General features: G+C 41.0%; 1 protein-coding gene across 5 annotated transcripts in view; it reads left to right on the top strand.

Moving 5' to 3' along the window:
- The window catches only part of LOC113012854 (TOX high mobility group box family member 2-like), an 83,196-nt gene that overhangs the window by 2,911 nt on the left and 57,744 nt on the right, over window positions 1-22,541 (top strand). Inside the window, exon 1 of one of the 5 annotated variants that reach the window (XM_026153247.1) lies at window positions 18,897-21,153. The exons of the other annotated variants lie outside the window; for them this stretch is intronic. The gene's annotated coding sequence lies outside the window, so the exon portion shown is untranslated. Of the gene's footprint in view, window positions 1-18,896; window positions 21,154-22,541 lie in introns of those variants that run through there. 5 annotated transcript variants of the gene reach the window in all.

Raw genomic sequence — 22,541 nt, 5'->3', positions numbered from 1 at the left:
TTTTTTTTTTTAAAGCAATTTACAGTCTGAGAAAACATTTCTCCTTTTATCGCTGTGAAATTAATGGTGTTAATCTGAGTCACGCACGAGTTTAATTGGATAAAATGAGCATGTGTTTGTATTTTAGCTGTTTATTTGCAAACCTCTTTTTTTGTGTGCTGCTGTTGCTGCTGACTCAATTTGGATACTGTGTGCGGACACGAGCTGAGTTTGAGTAATTAGCAACTTTCTGTGACTTCCAGGGCACACGTGCTCCTGTCATGCTTTCGACCTTTGTGATGTTGCTCATTTGGAGCCGTCGTTGGTTTCATTCATGTTTCAGTGCATGTTCTAGGTCAGGTGTTTCTTAGTCTTTCTGTAACATCTTCCAATATGACAGTGCATAAATCACTTCTGTTAAATTGGCAGTGTTGTCCGCATTTTGCAGGTAGGAAAAGTTTTCCAAGGTTTTGGAGCAGTTATCTTTAGTTATCCATTAAAAAACATGAATCATCTGCTAACCAAATCAGTTTGTGGTAAGGCTGTGTTTACTGATCCATTGTTCAGTGGAAAAAAACAGAGGGTATAAAAGCAAAAAAAAATGCACCGAGAAGGTACTTTAAGTGCAGATTGAGGTGATTCACAAAGGTCTATAAATAACCTTGAAGATATCTAGCTCAGTACTTTCAATACTCCCTTTATTTCACTGTGAGAGTCTGTGTTATTACTGGGGTGAACTCCCACAGCCAGGGAGAAATCACACAAAATAATACCATTACAAAAGCTTTGTGCTCTGATGGTGATATGAAACTGTACCGTGTTTTTAATGCTGTCAGCTTCCTGACAGACTGCAAGGCACAGACATTACTCATATATGCTGTGCACAAATTTGCAGTGTAGTAAGCACCGAAAGTAAACAGATACATCTTGTCGTATACAACATGTCCAACTGTAATTGTACTGCGGCTATTCGTTTGTCCAGCACTTTTGGTTTGCTCTGTGAAATGGGAACACAGTGTCTGCTCCTTTATTTGAATACCTTAATCAAACATTGCTGACTGCTGCTGCTTCTGCTGCCGCTGCTGCTGCTGTAGCTGGAGTGAGGTGCTGCCTACAATATAGCAATAGAGTGCAGAGATAGTAAGGCCTGTGTTTATACACTCAGGCCCCACCCAGCTCATATATCCTCCCAACAACTGATATCTGGTTAGATAGAGCAGAACTGAAGAGCAGGCTTTGTTAGTTGGTGGTCTCCCCTGCCTCAGATAAGCTGGGGAATGATGCGCTCCATTTGAATGCCTTATCTCAGTTTTATTTTTTATTATAGGACTACCTTGTCTGTGCTGTGCAAAGGTTTGATTACTTTGCATTAACATAGTCAGCGAGCTTCCATCAACTGATCATTCTCAACTGAAACAAGCTCTTGAATAAACACTGTTCATGAATTTACGGTTCATTTTGCCTCAATGTACTAGGGGCTATTTTTAATAACTTAAGTACTTAAAGATGGCTGACAAATTAGCCAGTGCCTGTAATGCTGGCTGTAGTGCCTGCTCATGTTGAGCAGTGTTTTCACTGTTGTAATAAACTCTGTGGTATGTGACAGAGAGGCAGAAAGGGAGAATCAAAGGATGAGCGTGAGTCAAATGGGTTGAAGTAATCAGTGGCCCAGTGTGGGGACACTGTGAGTGTGTGTGTGTGTGTGTGCCCGTGCATGCTAACTCGGGGCCATTCAAGCGTTTTGCTGACTACAGAATCACAATCACAATTGCTTTCATAGCCCTGTGCAGAGGAAGGCCATGCATACCACAGTAAGGGCCGGTGACACACAGCGAACAGGGGCAGAGCAAAAACAGCTACTAAATCATATTCTCCCTGCCCCGACACACAGAGGAGGTTTTAATAGGGATTCCAACCATCTGAAATCATTTCAATAAAACTGGAATTGGCTCTGACAGTGGCTGAGTCACAGGACCCAGAGTATGGCACAGATATTTCTTGCCATATGATCTTTTTGTTTCATAAGCGACTTTGCTGGACAAGTCTTCTTCCCAAATAAACGCAAGATGCCTGCATTGGTTGTTTTCTGCTTTTTTTGCCAGCTGTGTTTTGGATGGATTTTGACAGATTAAGGAAATGAGACACACGATGATACACGGCTTTAAAATGCCGCATGTTTCTTGGTTTGGCCCTTAAAATGTAGTCGTTGTGTTTGATCTAGGTTATGAGTGTCACAGTATGATTGTGTGAGTGGTGAGGGTGGGGGTGTGGGGGTTCCCTGTGCTAATTATTGGCAATGGCAGCACTAAGCTACTTTCTCGTTGGTGGGCACCAGTGCATCCCCCTCAGCGTCTGTTACAATAATTAAGACCAGCCGCCCCGCTGCAGTGTGCTTACATTTGTCTGCCCGGGCCTTCCCATGGGGCAATGCGATGGCATTCTTATTCTTATGGCAGAAGAAGGAGAAAGAAAAAGAAACAGAGCCAGCACCTGCTGCAGAGTAGGCCCCTGGGTGTTTAGTTAAATGTTGATTATGTTTGTTAATGGCTGAAAACACATTTAGAAGATGCGTAGGGTGGGGGAGTGCTCTATTTGTCTATCTGTATTGGTGACAGAGTTCATTGTGGGTTTATATTTAATAAACTTGCAGCTGTTTCAGCTGGAAAAGCTACACTGAAAAAAATGTAAAGGAGTGCAAAAATGTGCCTTGAAATGATTAAAGACTTACGTATTTAATCAGTTAAGTCATGCATCCAGAAAACAATCCCTCTGTTCTCTGGTTGTGTGAAAAAGGACTTGTCTTCCTTCTTTTACATCACTGTAAATGTGACGTTGTGTAAATGTTGCTTTTTGACTTTGGCTGACTGTGGCGTGGGTCTCTCACTAATCACAGGGTTGGCAGTTCAATTTCCCGCTCCTCCTGTCTTTATATCTTTGTGTTTTGGGGCAAGACAGTTAAATCTTTGTTGTTCCCCGTGTTCTCGCCGAGACGTAATTGGCTGAAATAATGAATTAATAGCTTGATTAACCACAATTTAAAGCGCGTGTGTATTTACTTAATCATTGCATGTAAGTGCATATGTAAATACTCTACATATTTACTGTGTGTATCTAATGTACAGATCTACAGTCTTGGATACATTTACTGTTAATATGTACGGTCATATAAACAAAATGTCCATTATGTGATTTATGTATGTACTGTGCTGTATGTGCTGCATGTATGTGCTCTGCCTATGTATGCATGGAGGAGGCTGAAAGCTGGACAAACACTCTCAGTTGTCTCAGCTTCCTGAGGTATGTCCTGTGCAAACACCATAGGCCATGATATAAGTGCCTTGCCAGGGGTTTAAGGCTCTTTCCCTCCCTTGTTTTGACTCAGTATTCTTTACAAATATTACCAGCCTGGCGTCAGTACCATGATCTTATTGTGGTCTGAAGGGAGAGTGTCCAAACTCAGATTACCTCAGATTATTGTACATGCAGACTGAAATGATCAGAAAGTCTCTAAAGTAAAGCTTGAATTTTGAGATATTTCGACCTCAATGCGGGGCTCATCTGCGTGGATTTATCTCACTCATGGGAGCAAAAATAATCTGTAAGAATGTTTGTTCTTCCAGGGTTGCCATTCACTAGCAGATCTTTGGCTTGCATAATTTGAGCGACTGTTGTCTTTCACGAATTCACTGGCATGCAGTCATTTGGACTGTTAAAGGTTTCCACTTGAGGAAGACCGGGTTGATACACCCATGTGATCATGTCTTTACTTTCTTTCCTCTTTTCCCCCGATTGTGACTACTTCTTCTTGTCCCTTGTCTGTCAGAAGCATGTGTTTATTATGTGTGACATATTTAGCAGGCAGATATAATTGCCTGTGCAAGGCTGTAATCGTCTGCGTCCAATTCAGTAAGCAGACCATAGAGCCACCGAGGTAATCAAACTGTGGCTCATTCTTCCTCTTCAAGAGCTAATGATGAGCTCCACGATCGTTTACAATGGACAGAAAACGAAGCACAACAGAAAGTACAGAGGTAATAGTTTTTTAGTGGCTTTTTTTTTCAGCGCTTTTCGTTTAGGTAATGGGATGGGATTTTCCTAAAATAGAGAAAAAGGGAAAAGTTTCTATAGAGTGATGGAAAAAGAAATGGCTAGAGATAGACGTTTAAGAAATAAGAGGGTAGGCAGATCAGAGGAAGCTTGTGGATTGTGAAAAGGGAGGGAAGGCTAAAGAAAGAGGCCCTGTCTTTGTGTTGTCGACCTATTTAGTCTCATGCTGGCCGTGAGCCATGCTGATGAGTGATGTCGCTAAGAAAAACAAACAGAGGATAGAAAAGTAGGATTTTGGAAATTATGACATATGGTCAGTGGTGTTGCTGCTATTGGGGACTGTCTGCATGTTCGCTAGGCTTCAGCAACCTCATAGCAGCTCAGCAAACTTGTTAACACACAGGAAAGGGAAACTTGAGCGGATCTTTTTATAGAATTGTTAATAACACAGTAGACAGTAGTGAAAAACCATAGCCTAAAGCAGCACTTACTGGCACAACCCACGTGAACCAAGCAAGAATATGTGTATGCATATGCCTGCATGCTTTTATGTACATTGCTGGTGGAACATGTAGTCAGGGTTTTTCACATGCAAGTAAAGAATTCAACATTTTGCCCAAAAGTAGCAGGGGTAGTGTACCTTGTACTTAAACTACATAAACTTAAGCTCATTTTGCACTGAATGCTAGCCAGTCAATGTTATCTTATCTTATTATCAGATCATTACTAGTGAAATACAAGCAGGGTCAGCACAGTGGTGCAGTGGTAAGCACTGTGGCCTCACAGCATGAAGGTGCTGGGTTTAAATACACTGTCCTGCTGTGGTCTTTCTGTTTCAAGTTTGCATATGCTCTCTGTATGTGCACGAGTTCTCTCCAGGTGTTTCGGCTTCCTCCCGCAGTCCAGAGACATGCATGCTGGTGTAAATGTGAGTGTGCTAGCCGTGTGATAGACTGGTGACCCATACAGGGTGAACCCCGCCTCTCCGTCTATGGCAGCTGGGAAAGGGATTTAAGTGTTGTTGGCTCAGAGGGTGTGCTAATTTTAACCACTTTATATATTCTTGGGTAGTTTGATGCCTAAGAGTATATAATTTTTTTTAACTCATAAAGCTACTTCCTTTAAAGTTAAAACGAAAAAGCCAGTTCACGTATTGAAAACCAAGTTTAAAGGCCTACAAGGGATGGTGTAATAGTTTTACACTAATGATGGGGAATTTGATGATTTCAATTGTGGGTCAACCTAAATGTTAATAAAAACCTCTTTGCCCTATGCTTTTCTTAATGAAATGCCTTTCCTCATTATTTTGTTTTGTAATTTTGTGAGTATTGTATTTTAGTGTCTTGCATCTAACACAATAAATAAGTGTTTTTCTTTGGGTCAAGGACCTTTTAGCTCTAATTGATTTCTTTTTTTAAACCCTGAGATATCACGTGCCTTGGTTGGGCTTTTGCACTTTAATATATTTGTTGCTGCACTTAAAAAGCAACAAGTGCAGTGTGGTTACGAACTTTGCAAAGCGAGTGTCACAACGAGAAACAAGTGTTTGTGGCAGCGGGGCAGGAAAAGCAAGTGAAACTGAGAGATGGTCATGTTTTATTAAGCCTGATAATGCAGCCTAATCTGTGGCTTGGGTTACACATTGCTTTGTGGGTAATTAGAGATCATGTCGTATGCCTGGCCTGCTGAATAATTGCACTCCGCCCTAATCCCCTCCTATCCGCCTTTCACCCGGCACCTCGCTGCTTCTCTCTCTTCATTCTCTCCCTCACGCTCCTAAAATCCTACATGCTTCCATAAGAGCTGCCGTCTTGTCAAGGAAATGCACAAATAAGCAAACATAGCAGCCATATTTCAGGTAGCTAGTCATCCGAAAGTTACCTTGCTGTAAGAGACTTGAAAATGTGCTTATGTGCTTAGAATTCAATAGGAGGAAGTCAACAGTAGAGCACTTTGTGGTTTGCTTTGTGGAACTTGTTAGATGAATGACTAATGCCTCCTGGCAAGTGCCCCAGGTTTACTATTACCAAAACAATGGCACTTGATACAGAGCACCGTAGCCCTGGTTTTCATGCAGACAGGAGCTGCTGTTTTCTTTTGAATCCTAAATGCAGAATGCTCATTCATGCAACATCCCTTGAACACAGAGACGCACACCAAGGAAATTCTCAACGGACACGGTGGCTTGTTGGAAAAAAATCCCACAAATTTCTTTTCACGTGTTGTCCCCAGTTTTCTCATTGTTAAAAACTTAGAAGTGTTTTCCCCCCACTATCTAGATCTATTGCCATTTGTAGAACTGAAACAGTGTTTTGATATGCGCACAGTTAAATAATTGCTGGTCTTACACAGAGCTTGACAGAGCCGTCATTAAACGCTGTACATATTTCAGGTAGAAAGTCGCGGATTCTGTTATTGGTATAGATCAAAAGCATCTACTGCCCCCACCGTACACTCAAGAAACCGTACAGGGGTAAAGACAGGAAGAACTGCAGCTTTAAACTATAAACTCTGAGATGAATTCATACAGTGTTTCCCCTGCAATTTTTTTTTTCACGCCTTGTGGTTTGAGCTCAAAATCCCCATTACATTTAAGAATACATGAAAGTAACAAAATAAAACCCACTGTATAGAAACTAAATGCATTTATCGCCTCTGTATCTCAGACAAAACCTCATCCTACAGTATGCGCTCAATGAGTGACTAAAGAAAGTGTGCTAAAAACTCGTCAAATCTTTTCGCTGTGAGTAGAAATGACAGTATAATCACCCCCAAATAAGTCACAGTACTTTAGTAATGTGTGGTTACCCACATGTGTTGCACTCGAGTTATTAATATGCACAGCCACAATAGGAGGGCTCACTAATAATCATTTATCCAGGTCAGGCCAGTCCATTCACACACACACAGACGCTGGGGTGTCAAATACTGCTGTTTTGTCACAGCTTTCTGCATCTCACAGATATACACAAGGTGTTAGTGTTCTGATGCACCGGGTTACTTCCAGCTTTTCAGGACCCTTGGCATCACATTCAAGACACTGTTTAGGCTTAAGCTTAAATTTTCAAACACCAGGGTTAACGTTGCATATTTTAACTGAAACCACAGTCTCTTTGCAAAGCCCAAACAAGTACTTTTAATGCCTAAACCCTACCCGCGAGTGAAAGCAAAAGAAAAAAAAATCTAGTGAAAACAAAGCGAAAGAACGCGTAAATGCAAATCGGAGAAACTGAGAAACCAACACTTTACAACAGGACTGCAATCTCCCTGCAGTCCAGTGTGTCAAGACACGTTAAAGGACACGTTATTCAATTCAATTTATATTGTGCCAAAGCACAATAAAACCGTACCAATTAGATGACCCCCTTTGAGCAAGCATTTGGTGACACTGGGAATGAAAACCTCCCTTTTAACAGGAAGAAACCTCCGGCATTCGAGGGGAAGGAGACGGGACAAAAGACAAAGTCTGGAAGAGAGAAAGAGATTTACGATAACTAATGATTAAATGCAAAGTGATTTATAAACACAAAGTGAGTGAAAAGAGGTGAATGAAGAAGAAATGCTATTTAACTGTGAAATTAAGTAAACATGAGATACATTGAATCTAGACTTATGAAGCCAGGGGTCAAACCAAAGCACGTTTGTGTCTGAAAGAACTTTGACCTTGACTTTAGACTCAGTTACAGGATCATTTAGATATTCCCTGACTATACAAACATCCATTTTAAATCGTTGTAATTTTCTAACCTGTGCTATGGGCGAAGTTAGAGATTGTATTGGTTCTCAGTCTTGCTGGAGTTTTAACGTCAATATACCCCGTGCTAGTGATAATTCTTTAATATTTTTAGTATCCTCCCACGAGCCTCAAAGCATCAGATTATTCTTCTGTTTGTCAGTATTATTTATTTAAAGGCTAACATGGTGTTTGATGCCTAAAGTGTGGGATCGTGATGCCAGTCTCACAGAATCATTTGATACATTTTGGATGAAACTGTTCACAAAGACTGCCAATATGGGCAATGATTAGGAATGGATAAGTTCCAAAATTAAGACACGTAAGGCCAAGTTGATACCAGGACCACACGCAGATACATGCACGGGGTCAGATAGACTCGTACTTGCTCACTTTTTCTTCTGAAGCCCCACCATGTGCATGCTCGTGGACACACACACGCACGTTTCCCACATAGCTTCAAGGCATTTCATTTCCTCTCCTCCTGAGACAACATCACAATATAATGGGACATGGTGTCACATGACAAGAGCAAGTACATGTAGCGATCAAATCGCTCTTTCAGTCTCACTATAGCTTGAAGGGCAGAACGGTCAGTCGTTACATAAACTAGGGTTGGTTCAATTACAGAAAAATGTGCTTTGTGTCCTTGTCATAAGGAGAGTGATGAAGCACATAAAAAAAAATCCCAGTTTATTGTTGATGTTCCTTCATGGCTTTGGAAAAATTACCTCACTTTCTATATTCACATCCACAGAAACATACAGTATGGAGACACACGTATTTAATTTAGGTTTGCCTGCACTACTGAAGTGTCTGCATGGAAACACACCTGCACTGCTACCTTAAAGAGTGACCAGCTGATATTCAGTGTATAAGGAATATGTGCACAAATGGTAATTCCCGTCAGTGAGTAAAGCTTTCCATCCAGAGGAAAGGACAAACTAATACTCAAGAGTGAAATACCAAATGTCCTATATAAGGAAATGAGTGCCTTGAGAAATATAAACTCACCGACATTTGACCTTTTCCCTCCCTTATGAGGCATCCCAAGAAATAATCAAAGACTATCGGGGTTGTGCATTTTCTATGTAGTTTGTAATTTTTCAGTGCTTAACTCACATCATGCTAAACTAAAGTAAGTCTCAAATTGTAGCAAAACAAAAAAGTGTCTTTATTCCGTTAAGCTCACAATCATCTCTTCTGTCTCTGGATGATTGTCCTTTCTTTTTTCTCTCAGGTGTATAGCAGAAGTTCATTCTTCACATATTCAACCTTGTTGTGGCTGACAGTTGCTCCAGGTATTCACTGTGTGTTGCCATCTCACAGTTTTCAGACACACCGGTAATTAAGTCATCTTGAAGCCTTGAGAGTGCGACTATGGCGTACTGAGCTGAGACCAATCTGCCACTAATTGTCCCGAGTTTTAATTTCTAATGGAATAAAGGCCAGAGGGAATGACGCTTAACGAGACGCAGTTAATGTGCGCGCGCGCGTGTGTGTGTGTGTGACTGTGCGCTCTGTTTACTGTAACTGCTATTGCTCTAGTAAATAGAGGAACAAGAGTGAGAAAAGCAAGATGTTTCCTTTTGATTTTGTTGTCTCATTTTGTTGTTTATTCTACATAGCCCTCAGGATATCACTGTCAGTTCTGTGCTTTTACGTTTGCATGTGAGGAATGCTAAATGTGACATTATTGAGTGTGCTTTCACAGCAGAGGCTAAGATAGCCGCACAAGTTGAGGAGCGCCCTTCTTAGTAGCTGTAACAGTGGAGACCCCTTTAAAAGTGAGAAATGCTTTCTTGCCTTGGCATTCAAGTTATTGCTCAGAAAGCATGGGTGTGCATTGGAACTGGAAAGGTTGTTTACATAGCCTTGGGAGTGTTTGTGTCATGATTTAGATTCCAGGCATTTCAACATCCAAATAAATCAGTTTAGCCTTCTGAGGACGAGTAAACCTCCAAAAGAAGAAATGGGCCAGCTGTGTTTAAAACCTGTTAGGTGGGTTTATCTCTAAAGCGATCTTCTTTTCAGTTACAGGTGGAGGAAGTACCAGAACACTTGGTGATAAAGATATTCTATCTTTTATTTACAACTTAAGATTGCATTTACCACAATTCTATGTTTGTTCTATTTTAAATATGTTTCATATGGACGTTTATCCATTATATCCATGATTCTGATGACAGAACATGCCTCCAAATACAAAAACAGCCGTCATGTCCTGTCAGATTTTACACAAGTGAAAAGTCTGTCACCAACAACATCCAGAAATATACATCAGATCTGGCCCGAGGATGCATGCCTACATGATTATTTCATTTTCAAACACTTTGGTGACTTCACAGTAATTTTTCTACCTTATCGCTTTTTAGTGGGGTTTGCTTTTGCAACTGACTCAAGGCCCTTCCTCTTATTGTTTCAATATGTCTGAGCATTGTTTGAATGAGGTCAAGCATTACCGATCTGGCCTGGGGCCAGCTTGACTTCAGCTGATTTAATTGAATCTACGACATGAGTCAAACTCAAACAAGCAGAGACTGCTTTGCCATGACAGCCTCATTACTCCACATTAAGAAGTCATTTCACAATGCATTGTGACTTTGGGCTTTGACAAATGGTGAAAAGGGATGAAATCAAATAAGTGAGTACATTTTGGAGGACTACTCTTGAAATGCTCTGGCTGGAAATACGCCAGTACTGTACATATATTAGGAGAGAGCGCCCCAAAAAAGAGTCTCTCTGCTGTTTTGTATAAGTTAATGTGAATGCCTTCTGGGTTAAAGTGTTCCCATGTTTGCCATCTGCAGTAATGGAATGACATTCAATGCCATTTTCCCTCTTAAATGGAATTTTTGTCAAAGCGTTATGAATTCAACCTGCCTTGTCACTCAAGCCGCAGACATTGCTGAGAGGGGAGAAAATATGCGAATGAAACCTTTCACTGCAGATTTTACTGTTAGCTGTGAGCAGACCAAATAATGACGCCTTTATCACGTCTACGGCACAACAAACAAAGAAAGCTTTCTTGTGACATACCAGAAGATATGATATCAGGCAGTATAATGACATACATTATGTATATAACGCATACACAACATTCATAGCATCTCTGCAGTGTACTACTTACATTTCTGCATTTCATCATCTCGAACCTCGACTAAATTTCTCAATTAAGCATGCATTCTTTGAGAGCAATTGGCAGCTTGGCTAAAGCTTGTAGGGGGGGGGGAAAAGAAAAAAAAGAAAAACATAGAGCAAGCTCAACATGCCAGGGCCTCCCTTCACAATAGGGAAGGAAATGTTGAGACTGCAAGGGCTGTGGAGTGGAGATATGGCAGTGTTTGCTTAGGGCTAGGTATCGGGCACAAAAACAAACATGGCTGCCCTTAATGAGTCTGTTTGCCTGCCAAAGGTAAAGACAGCTGTTGTCTCTTGCCACAATGGAACAGACCACAGTCCCACGGAGCACAGAGGAACACGCCGCGTCCCCATAGTAACACTCACCTTATGTTTACTCAAAAGTCAACTTATGAAGTCTTCTTTACAGATAAATAGTGAGTAAAATGTAAATGATGAGCCCATACGGCACTTTCATGAGGTCTGGCTGTGAAATGGAATGGTCTATTAAGTCATTAGGGCGGTAAAAGCGAATTTGCTTGTGGGAGTGTGAAACGGCTGTGCAGAGAGTTTAGGCTCGTTATAGCTCACAGTAGTAACGAGTGAGAGTTGGGAAAGTGTGACTTTCATTGTTTAATAAAGCAGAGCACATGTTATTGGACTGTTGAAAAGAGCCATGCTTTTTTAGTTTTTTTTGCATCTGTCTTTCAGGACTAGAGAAAATCTCTCAAAAATCTCTTCTGGTGTCAAGTGGCTTCTCAAAAAGACGCTAATGCAGGGATATAGGCAAAGTGGGGCATACTGAAACCTCAAAAAGCACTTTTCTCCCCTGTGAAAAAAATTAATACATTCTCGCTGTACCTGTCTAACTAAATCAGCACCGACAGCTTGCTGTACTCCAGGGCTAATTTTAGAATTAAGAACATGAGTGAGATGACTGCACAAGCATTTTGTTAAGAAAAGAGAAGCCACTGTGAACATTAAAGTTCCAACCGTCAATTGCATCACAGCTTCTGTTGAACCAAAGCCCTTCCAGCCCCCCACCACCACCACTTTCCTGGCATTGTTTGCTGTGAATGTTTTAGTCGCTGATTGGACGGCAGCTTTTTCCATTGTTACGCTGGCCCCCTGACAAAACCAATGACAATATCATAGATAAATAAAAGTGTTCAATACTATATGGGTAAGTATGATAAATTGACTTTTTTTTAAAGCTCAGCCAAGCTTGTTAGTCAACCTCAGGTACACATAACATTACAAGAACACAGGAAATAACTGAGAGGTAGCATACCTAAAAATAGTCATGCAAAAGGGTAATAACATAATAAAAAATAATTAGAAATTATGTTGTAGCATTAATATTTATGTCTGTATGTGTCAATATTACACCTGAGTTCTAAAATATGACAAATGCATATGTCTTTCCGAAATTTCAAGCTTTAAAAAAACATTATGAATAGACTTTCATCATTTAAGCAGGTTTAGATGAATTTCCATCTTAAGCAAGAGTTAACCTTGATGACTGGAAATCATATCCATGGTTTACATGTTCGCCATTTCCCAGAATGGTAGATTGCAGTTAATTACTCTACAATTATATTGTGGCCGCCAGATAACTGTCAATGACAGCTGAAAAGCACATTTCCTGTTTGACTGTTTCAAAGAAATGCAGCATAACTTAACCAAGGAAGTATTGTGACTAGGCTGAAAATGTACCTGACCACAAGTGGGTTGCTTCAAGTCCTGAGTAGTAACTATAAGTGACTGGCACTTTCTGCCCTACATATTTGCATGAATGCCCCACATTATTTGTGGCCTTTGGTGTTCTTTGCTCTGCAAGGCAATGCTATTGTATAGAACATGTAGTTTCAGGAGACCGTGGTGCTAGACATGTTATAGAACAGCTATAGTACCGTATCCGGCATTTGGTCATGAGGGCAAAATGAATTCACAGACAGTTGAGAAAATTTGAGAGCTTTTCTTCTACCAGCAACAAGTGCCAGAAATTACACTTAATTTTTATTTGGTTCTCCTTTCAAGGGGACTAAGGAAGCACTCAGAACTAAATGAATAATGAATGAAGTTCAAGAGTAAAAGAAATCCCACTGCTCTGCCTTACAGCTGCTATCAGTCTGTCTGCGGTGAATCGTTAAGACATATATTTTGCCGTTGCTTATTTTTCTGGAGCTCGTTTCAGGGTTTAGATCTGGGATATTTGGCGTTCTGGTTCTCTCCATGGCTAAAGTCTCCCCCTGTTTGTTTGCAGTGGTGTTGTTCAATTAAACTGCAGGTTTTTTTTAAGAGATTTGGTTTTCAAGTGACTCCCCAGAGAGACAGCAAAGGAAATGGCTGAACACATCAGACACATTCGTCTTCTCTGCTTAGTTACTTTCTAGGGGGAAGATGGTGATACCTATTTCCTCTGCCTAATGTGTTTGCTTTACACCATATGCCAAGTGTCAACATCCAGCTTCTTGACAGTCATTTTTCATTTACAGCAACTAGAAGGGTTGAATAACCTAAGGCATTGCACTGTTTTTGTGTTTCGCTTTTATCAGCCGCGTGTTTTTAAGGTAGCAAACTTCTAACATGGTTAAGGTTAAATGTGGTCTAGTCAGAGATTACTGCTTAATAGCCTTGGCTGGTTGTTGATTGAGAATAAAAAGCCAATTATCATAATAGGATATGGGACATAATGACAGAATTAAATGAGTGTGACAGACACACAATAGGCCTGCTCTGTCATCGCCTTAGCCCAGCACGCTTATTAGAATTAATCTGGCCTGATTAAAAATGCAAATGGCTCAAAGTCATTGATGGAGTTTACATGTTGTTTATAACATTTAAATGATTTAATTACATGGAAAATGAAATGGTGGGATGTGCGATTGATTTTTGTTCTTTCCTTTTTCTTTTTTTTTTGGTTGAATATTCTCTCATGCCAGGAAGAGAAGGTAATGATATTAGTGCTCTCTGTTTCTCTGTTTCTGTCTCCATCTCTGCCTTTCAGAAACTGCTGGTTTGGTTCATCGAACCAAGAAAAGCTGCTTTATTGTTATCACCGAAAACATTTTATCTTTGTCTTAGAAGCACCTACTGTGTTGTGTGGGCAGAGACCTTCAAAAATTTAAAGTGTTTCCTCCTACAATGCATCATTTTAAAAGACCACTATATGATTTATAGCCAAGAAGTGACACGCATTCTTTTGTTTCCTGATGCTATTTTTTTTTAATAAACAGCAGTGTAGATTAGCCACCTGAGATCTTCAAAGACAGATTTTAATAGTCTAAAGGTGCAATGACATGCTGTACAGCCTGTGGCGACTTGTTAATGTACGTGGCATGCTTTGACATTTAAGTTTTGATTCCAGGAAGGTGTTTTCCCCCAAATAATTATTTGTAACATAACATGTAAAGACAGGAAACATACTAATTTATCCCAAAACCTTAGGATAAACACCTCTGTTTCTGTACAGTAATATGGTATGTGTTGATTGTGCAGTTATTCAAATTAATAGATTGTTTATCTCATGTACAATTTTGAGTGTGATAGAAAATTGAATGAACATGATCGGGCAATATTGAAAATTTGACAATAAAACACAAAGAAAAGGCAAATCGATGCCTGAGCATCATAACCTTTCCCTGCAAGTTTTCTTGACTAGTCTGGATGAGTAACACTAATTAAAAAAACTGATTTATACAGCAAAATCCAAACGTTAGGCACAGCAGAAGGTCAACAGCTTGTCCCTTGAAGTGGATCATCAGCTGCTGTTTGGAAATACTTTAGATTTGTTGCAAGTGATGTCAACCGAGAGCAAATGACATGCAGAGTCCATAGGTCTTTGTGTGAACTGCAAAGCAACACATCTAACTCATTCAGCTACCTGAAGTTACACCACAAACTGTATAATGAATGCGTGCAAGGCCAAGAAAAACAATGCGGTGGTTGCTAAGGTGAATCATCAAACGTGAGCTGAGATGTTCATAAAAGCCTGTACAGCACGTCAGGGTATCGATCCATTTCAGAAATACCAAATGACCACTAACCATTCGCATGTGGCCAGAAATAAATTCTCAGAGAGCAACAAAGGCTTTGAGAAAATGGTCAACTGAATGGATGAAAGATATGTTATCCACTCATGCAGTTATTTTCTTAAAGTGGCTTTAGGGATAGCTCAGTAGGTAAAGTGGTCTCCCCATGATCGGAAGGTCGGCGGTTCGAATCCACTTAACGGCTACCCTGAGGTACCCCTGAGCAAGGTACCGTCCCTACACACTGCTCCCCGGGCGCCTGCTTAGTGGGCTGCCCACTGCTTCACTGAGTGAATGGGTCAAATGCAGAGAAAAACAAGTAATTTCCCCATGGGGATCAATAAAGTATCCATTATTATTATTATTAGAAGTTTTGCTCACGTCCATCATGCAGGTACACATGAAGGTGAATAAACAGGTTAACTTAGGCCTGACTAACACCTTATTTGTCTTTAAAGATTTATTTCTTAATTTAGCACAAGTAAAGGTGAAGGCGGTTGCCTGTTGATTTCTTGTTACGTTTTGGTGCAATTTTTTTCTTCCAAGATGCATCGGATTTTGTTGCATAAGGATTTAAAAAGCAACGTAGTGTTTACATGACACAATAAAAACACTTTTGTCAGTAGAAATCAGTGAATAACAAATAACCGTGATCTCAATATTGATAAGCTTGCAGTCCGGCTGTCAGGGTGTACATGTTGGAGTGTAAGCAGCAAGCCTACCTTCTTGCCAGTAAAGGTTTCAGAAGACAGTATTTTCAGACTGTGTGCAGTTTGCACACTACCAGTACAGGTTAATAGTTTAGCTTACTTGAAATATGCTTGGTGTTTTTGCACCTTTCACTTGTGGTTAAAAAAACAACAGAAAAACCCTGCTAGCATGGGTTGGACGTCTTGTAGGGGAAGGAAATTGACTTTTTCTTTGCTGGTTTGGTTTTTGTTTTCTTTTTCAGACAGGTTACCTGAAACCAGGGTTTTTGTTGTTAATGTTGCATTTTTTGTGTGTTTAAAAAAAAAAATATATATATATATATGCACTTGTCAGCCACAACATTAAAACCACCAACAGATGAAGTGAATACATTTTTTTTCTTGTGAAACACTGCGCCCTGGCATTCATGTGGATACTACTTTTGATCCGTACCACCCACCTAAAGTCAGGTTTTAACAGCACTGTTTAATCCTGACTTTAGACTTGGTTTAATCCCAGCCAAGGTGTCAGATCTCTCTTCCAATGGATCAAACCTCCACAGAATGCACCAGAAAAAAGAGTTGCATCCAACCTCCAACCACCATGCCCATATGGGTTAGAGTTGCTCTGTGAGGGGGGATCCTCTGAAAGCAACTTTTTTTTCTGTTTGGATGCAAATCACCTAAACCACTAAAAAGGCACATGGTTTTAACGTTGTGGCTGATTTGTGTACACGCCTTTACTGAGGGTTTTATTAGGGTATTTATAGTCATATCAATTCACAGCTGTTATGGAAAAGTTTTACTTGATTCAGTGTGTTTTTCTTCCAATAATAAAATTTCTGTGAGTGGGAAAGAAGGTTTTTTTTTTAAAATGTTATTCATATGAGGGGGCCACATGTTCAGTTTTGATGTTGATGGGTAGAGTTGTTTCCACAGCTCTGTTTCCCCACCGACCTTGCCAAATGTCATCAGCAATGCCGTTTTTGAATGCCTAATGTAGATGTCAACATTAAGCTGTAAGCAGATGTGAAGTTGTGAATTGTAGCTTCTTTTTTTTTCGTTTAAAGACTTTCCATAAGAAGACATACAGACCTAAAACTTCGTGTTGACAGAACAGGATCAATTCCAACTGTGTGTCCGAACATCAGCTCAGCGTGTTGAAATGGAAAGTATGCTATCGATCTGTGTGCATTAGAGCTCTACTGTAACACGAGCAGTGAGTGGCAGAACAAAAGAGGCACTGTGTGTGTCACACAAGAGGAGACGTGAAGTACAAAGAAGGCCGCTAACTTCAGGCTGTCTGTTGGCATTTCATTGTTTACCATCTTGAGTCTGACCGGTATATAACGTATATTTGTGTTTCGTGGAGGAAATTTAGTCGCTCACGTGCATCTGGATCTGATTTCGAATGGTTTGAACTTTAATTGCCTTGGAGAGAGAAAAGTTATTCAGGTGGGTGGTATCAAAATGCTTCAAAAAGTATGACATGATATGGGCTGACTTAAGAAAATACAGAAGAAAGCCAAAAAAAGACTGCTGTGATAAAGGTCAGGCAGCGCAGTTTACATCCTGAAAATCACATTAACAAACACCCCCTGCACGTTCACAGTTCGAAAAAGCTGCTCACCTAAATTCATTGCAACTTAAACGTTATTCACAGCATCAGTTATATTCTTTCGAAATGTTATCCCAAAGCGCATTTGTTGTTGGTGTCAAAGTCACCATTGCAGCCTGCTTGTCTAACAGCATACTGAAACCACGTGCCCATATGGATAAGAGCTACAGAAAACAGTCTCGCTGTAACTGATGCTCCTGTGATCTGAGCTGTCACAAAGTTTACGTTTGACTTTTTGGTGATCTCCTTTAACATAATGCAGACACAAAACAGCTTCATTCACCTGGTTTCAATTAGTTAAAAATCTACAGTATTTAAAAAACAAACACCCAGTTTCTCATAGTCACTTGCCTCCAAAAACAATGGATCAACCCTGAAAGGTTGTTGATGTAGCACTTTTCTCCTTGTGAGAGTAACACTGACCGTTGACCACTGCTTATTCGAATGAGACCATATCAACCAAATAACTGATGGGTCGACTCTTGAGACTGCAATTTCCAACAGTTTAGACACTTTGTACACTGTAAATGTCTACAAATCACTGGATATTGTGTATTTTGGGACATGGCTGTAATCTCCATGAGCTGGTCTCACTCATAACTGGATTGTCTCATAAGGCTGGGAGCCATACATCCTGTGTTGATATTTCTCCTCTTGCAACTCTCCTAGGACCAGAACACAATTATTCCTTTGTGCCACGCAGTACAGTATATCACATGCTGCACATTTCTGCTAGAGGAAACACAGTGTTGTGTTGTTGCATATGGCAATATGATAAATAGGCCCATGCTTTAGACTATGAGGATAGAAGGTCCTCATAGTCTGAGCACAAGTGATTGGATTATATTGTAAACAAAGTGGGCTATACATTGTGTGATATAAATATTTTAATCCTAATCCTGAGACCGAAGGATTTAGGTTCTCTAGTACTTCCACGTCTGAGATCACGATCTTTAGCTGGAAAAGGGGAGTGCTCAATCCGGGTCAGGGAGGGAGGAGTTGCTTCTGCAAGTGGGGGAGTTTAAGTGTCTTGAGTGAGAGGAGTGGACAAATGGATTGGTGGTCTGTTGTGGTAAATAGAGAGCTGAGTGTGAAGGCAAAGTTATTTATTTACTAGTCAATCTACAGGCGTAACTTACTGCATATGCATCTGGTACACTAGCTGCACAGGGGCTCAGAGGAAAGCACTCCAAGGGATCATTAACACCGCCCAAAAGATCACTGGCTGCCCTCTCCCCACACTGGAAGTTCTACACAACGCCCACTGTTTTAAAAAGGCCCAAAACATCATAAAAGACACCTCACATCCTGGCCACTCCCTGTTCGAACTGTTGCCCTCAGGCAGACGGTACAGGGCAATCAGAGCAAGGACTAATAGACTCAAACACAGCTGTTATCCAACTGCAATAACACATCTGAATACTACAAAAAAATGTCCATCACGCCACTCTTGTGTTAATCTATGCACGGTCTGAAGCATGTGTGTGGGAATGTATGTGAATGTTTTACTGTTATATCTTATTAGTATTTTAAGTATTCTATCTATTTTATTTATTGAATTTTATTGTTTTATTTATATTTTGATATTGCTAGGGATGATGCAATGATCGGGGACCATTCTTAATTTCGTTGTTCTCATGACAATGACAATAAAGTTTCTGATTCTGATTCTGATTCTGAACATCGCCTATGTCCACGAGCTCTGGGTACAGACTAAAAAATGAGATTTCGGATACAAGCGTTAAAAATGAGGTTCCTCCAAAGGATAGCTGGGCACTCCCTTAGAGGCATTCGGGTGGGTCTCAACGCAGAAACACTACACCTTCACACTAAAAGTAGCCAGCTGAGGTAGTTCATTTTTCTGGCTAGGGTGCCTGCTTGATGCCTCCTAGGTGAGGGGTTTTAAAGGCTTTCCTACTGGGAGTAGGCCTAGGGCAGACCCTGGACACACTGGAGAGATTATATCTCTCGGCTGATTTGGCCTCGGTGTCCCCACAGATGATGGAGGAGGACGAGGTAGGTCTGAACATCTTTGCCTAAACTGCTGCTTCCATGACCCAAACTCAGATAAACGATAGAAAAATGAATGTATGGCAAACAAATTGAGGATAAAGACCAATATTCCTGGTTTAACTGAACAGTCTAGCACAGCACAGAGGCGATTTTTCAAAATGAATAAACTATAGGGTGTGAAAGACAAAAAAGGCAGCAGTGCATTGGATGTGAAGACAAAGATCTGTGACCACATCTGAGAAGACAGAGAAACAGTCAGTGTCAGGGCCTTTGCAGTAACTGCACTGTTCAACTGTACCTACACACGATGACAGGAAACGTGGCGGTGACAAGGAAAACCCTGAGATGCCACATGGAGGGGTAAAAATAGGCCACTTGGCACGAGAGACGGTAAAAGAGGGGGAGGAGAAGAATCAGAAAGAGAGGAAAATTGGTGCACATTCTTCTTGTAGGGACTTTCTTCTGCAAGCCCGAGATAAGAAACTTAACTGTTGGCAAGTTGTTAGATCAATCTCATTTTTCGCTTGTTCCTTTTCAGAGAGAGAGAGGCAGAAAGAAAAAAAAGATTTTGTTTCCTCTAGTTAAACAACAAAGGAACATTGAGCAGTGCTCTGTTCTGACTTTACAGTCTACACCTCCTACACCTTCACTGTTCGAAAAGCTGCTCACTTAGACACATTACAGCCTCAAATATGTCATACATCTCACTTCTTAACAGTGTCAGTAATAGTCCTGCTAAATATTGACACAGGGAAAACCCACATTTCATGTTGGGTTCAACACTGCTTTTCACACTCAGGTCGATGACAGGGTTAGTCTGCAGTGATTCAATTGACAAAAACATAGTTGCACACTGTACAGAGGACACTGGAAGAAAATAGCGTTGCTTTGTGAATTTAAAGATCCTTTAAGGGTAAAGTGACTATAAAGTGTACGATTTTACAAGAGTTTTTAATAAGGTCACCCAACAGCCACTTTCATTGTCTTGAATCGGCCCATTCAGAACTCTGCTCTATTATACGGTGCCGGCGACTTACAGATACACACAAGGTTGTCCTTTGGCTTCGGAGCAACGAACTCCTCAGGTTATGCTGGTACTGAGATCAGGCCACGCTTGTAAACGAGCCCTTGGCATAACATTTACATAGTCACTTTCAATGCAGAGGGTTGAAATTGCACAAGGGGATAATTCAGCTAAAACCCTGTCCTCCTAAACCTAAACTGCCCAAACCTAGCTGAGTAGTTTTTAGTGTTTAGTTAGAAATAGATGCAAAGTGGGAAAATAAAGCAAATCACTGAGTAAAAATAAAGTGAGCCTTTTGGGTGACTCTAACATCCTAGTGCAGATTTTTATCACTCTTTAAAAGAGGACCCTTATCTCCCAGTGTCTAATATTTCCACTCCAAGGACACCTTGTGTTTATCTGTTCAGCATCTGACAGAGCAGCAGTATTTGACGGCATGGGATAAGAACCAATGATTTTATAAAATCAACTTAGCAAGCACAGCAGTCCTTTAAAATGTGTTACATTAAATAGTAGATTGGAGATGACATTTGCTTCAGATAAACAACAGCTAAACTACTCGTAGGGGTAAATTTCCATAGGTATACGGGCAGACTGAGGGACAGACACGAAAACTGGAAAAAATGTGTTCAAATTGAGTCATCTGCGCACAGTTCATCTGCAACCTTTGACCAGCAGACGTTGCCAAGTGCAGGTGTGTCTACATTTCTACGAGTGGTCGCAGTGTGTACATGTGTCAGCTGAGCCTGTTCTCACTAGGCCGCTGTCTCTGATCGAAGTCGTAGGACCCGGTCATTCAGAGTCCGCTCTTGGCCTAGAGGAATGAAAAAGGATATCTCCTCGTGGCTGCTCCTCCTCTGCATATCTGCTCATTCATCTGGACTGTTCATTAAAGGGTAATTACCTGTAATTAGTGAATTATGTCGCTTTAATGAAGATGTTGAAAGCTGCTGGTGCCAGAAGGGTTGGCCTTAATTCTGAGTGATGTTCAAGATTAGCAGCAGACAGGAATTCAATAGCAGCACAGAGATTAATGAAATGCTAGCATGTTCTTGCCTGTGCCATAGGTGGCTTGTATTATGTTTATATTTCACATTAATTTTCAATTCCAGTGGCATCCACACCTGGCTCTAGAGGGCAAGTACATGTTGCAGACTAATAGGAACAACGATGATGAAGCTGTGTATCTAAGTACGTCTGTGTGTGGTGTCTATGAGAGCAACTGTAATGCTTTGCTCTAATGTGTGCTGTGCTGAGTGTATGTGTGTGTCTGTGTGTGTGTGTGTGTGTGTGTGTGTTCCCTGGCGGCGTGGTGAGTGTTTAATCTGGCCCGGTGGCGTGCCGTTGGCCCGGCTAATCACAGTGTGTCTGTAGGAGTGCGCTGAGCCAGGGGAGCACGCCGTCGCTAACAGCGCCTGACAGACTCATTAGAGAGACCTGGCACTGAGCTCGCAAGGCGCACGCACTCACACACACACACACACACACACACATTGAAACACTTTGAAACACACACAGTGGGAAAGGCACTCAGGCTCAACTGCACACACATCAGGCTAAATTCACACACTTCTTTTTCTTTCTTTCTTTTTTTTTGATGTTCTTACGCTCTCATTCATATAATTATCCATAGACAAGTGTGTGCTGTCTTTCTTTCACACACACACACACACACACACACACACACACACACACACACACACACACACACACACACACACACACACACACACACGTTCTCAGTGCTCCACGTGTGAGACAAGGCAGGCAGTGACCCCTCGCAGTTGCAGCCCAAACACAAGCAAGAGCTGAGAGGGCATCTGGGAAAAGAGGAGGGAGGGGGAAATGGAGGGTGGGAAAAAAGCGAGAGGAGGCGGAGTAGCCGAGTGAAGAGCAGATAAGGGAAGGGTTGGATGCAGCAGCGTTTTCTGTCATTCATGAGGTTTAGAAAGGCAAGTAACATTTTCAGAGGCTAATTATCTGCAATCAGATTACGTGCATCAAGTGAAAAGAATTTAGCGCTGTGTGAATATAGGCCACATTTATAGCTACTGTAGATCTCAGAAGGGTTAGATGTCTCGCCTCTCTTCTCTTCAGAGTGGGAAAGTTAAAGTAAAAAACATTAATTTTAAGACAGTGGGCAGAATGACATTTGGGGAAGTTTGACAAACTGCTTTGAAAAAAAATTACTCAAGACTTCCTTCCCTTGCGCGCACAGCGAGGTTAATTGTAGCTCAGCTGCAGCAGAGCCAAGTGGAAACATTAGGTTGAATAACAGGTGAAT

The sequence above is a fragment of the Astatotilapia calliptera genome, chromosome 20 (assembly GCF_900246225.1).
Source record: "Astatotilapia calliptera chromosome 20, fAstCal1.2, whole genome shotgun sequence".
In the NCBI taxonomy this organism is placed as follows: Eukaryota; Metazoa; Chordata; class Actinopteri; order Cichliformes; family Cichlidae; genus Astatotilapia; species Astatotilapia calliptera.
The sequence above is the reverse complement of the archived record's forward strand: the minus strand, read 5'-3'. Positions and strand labels throughout refer to the sequence as shown.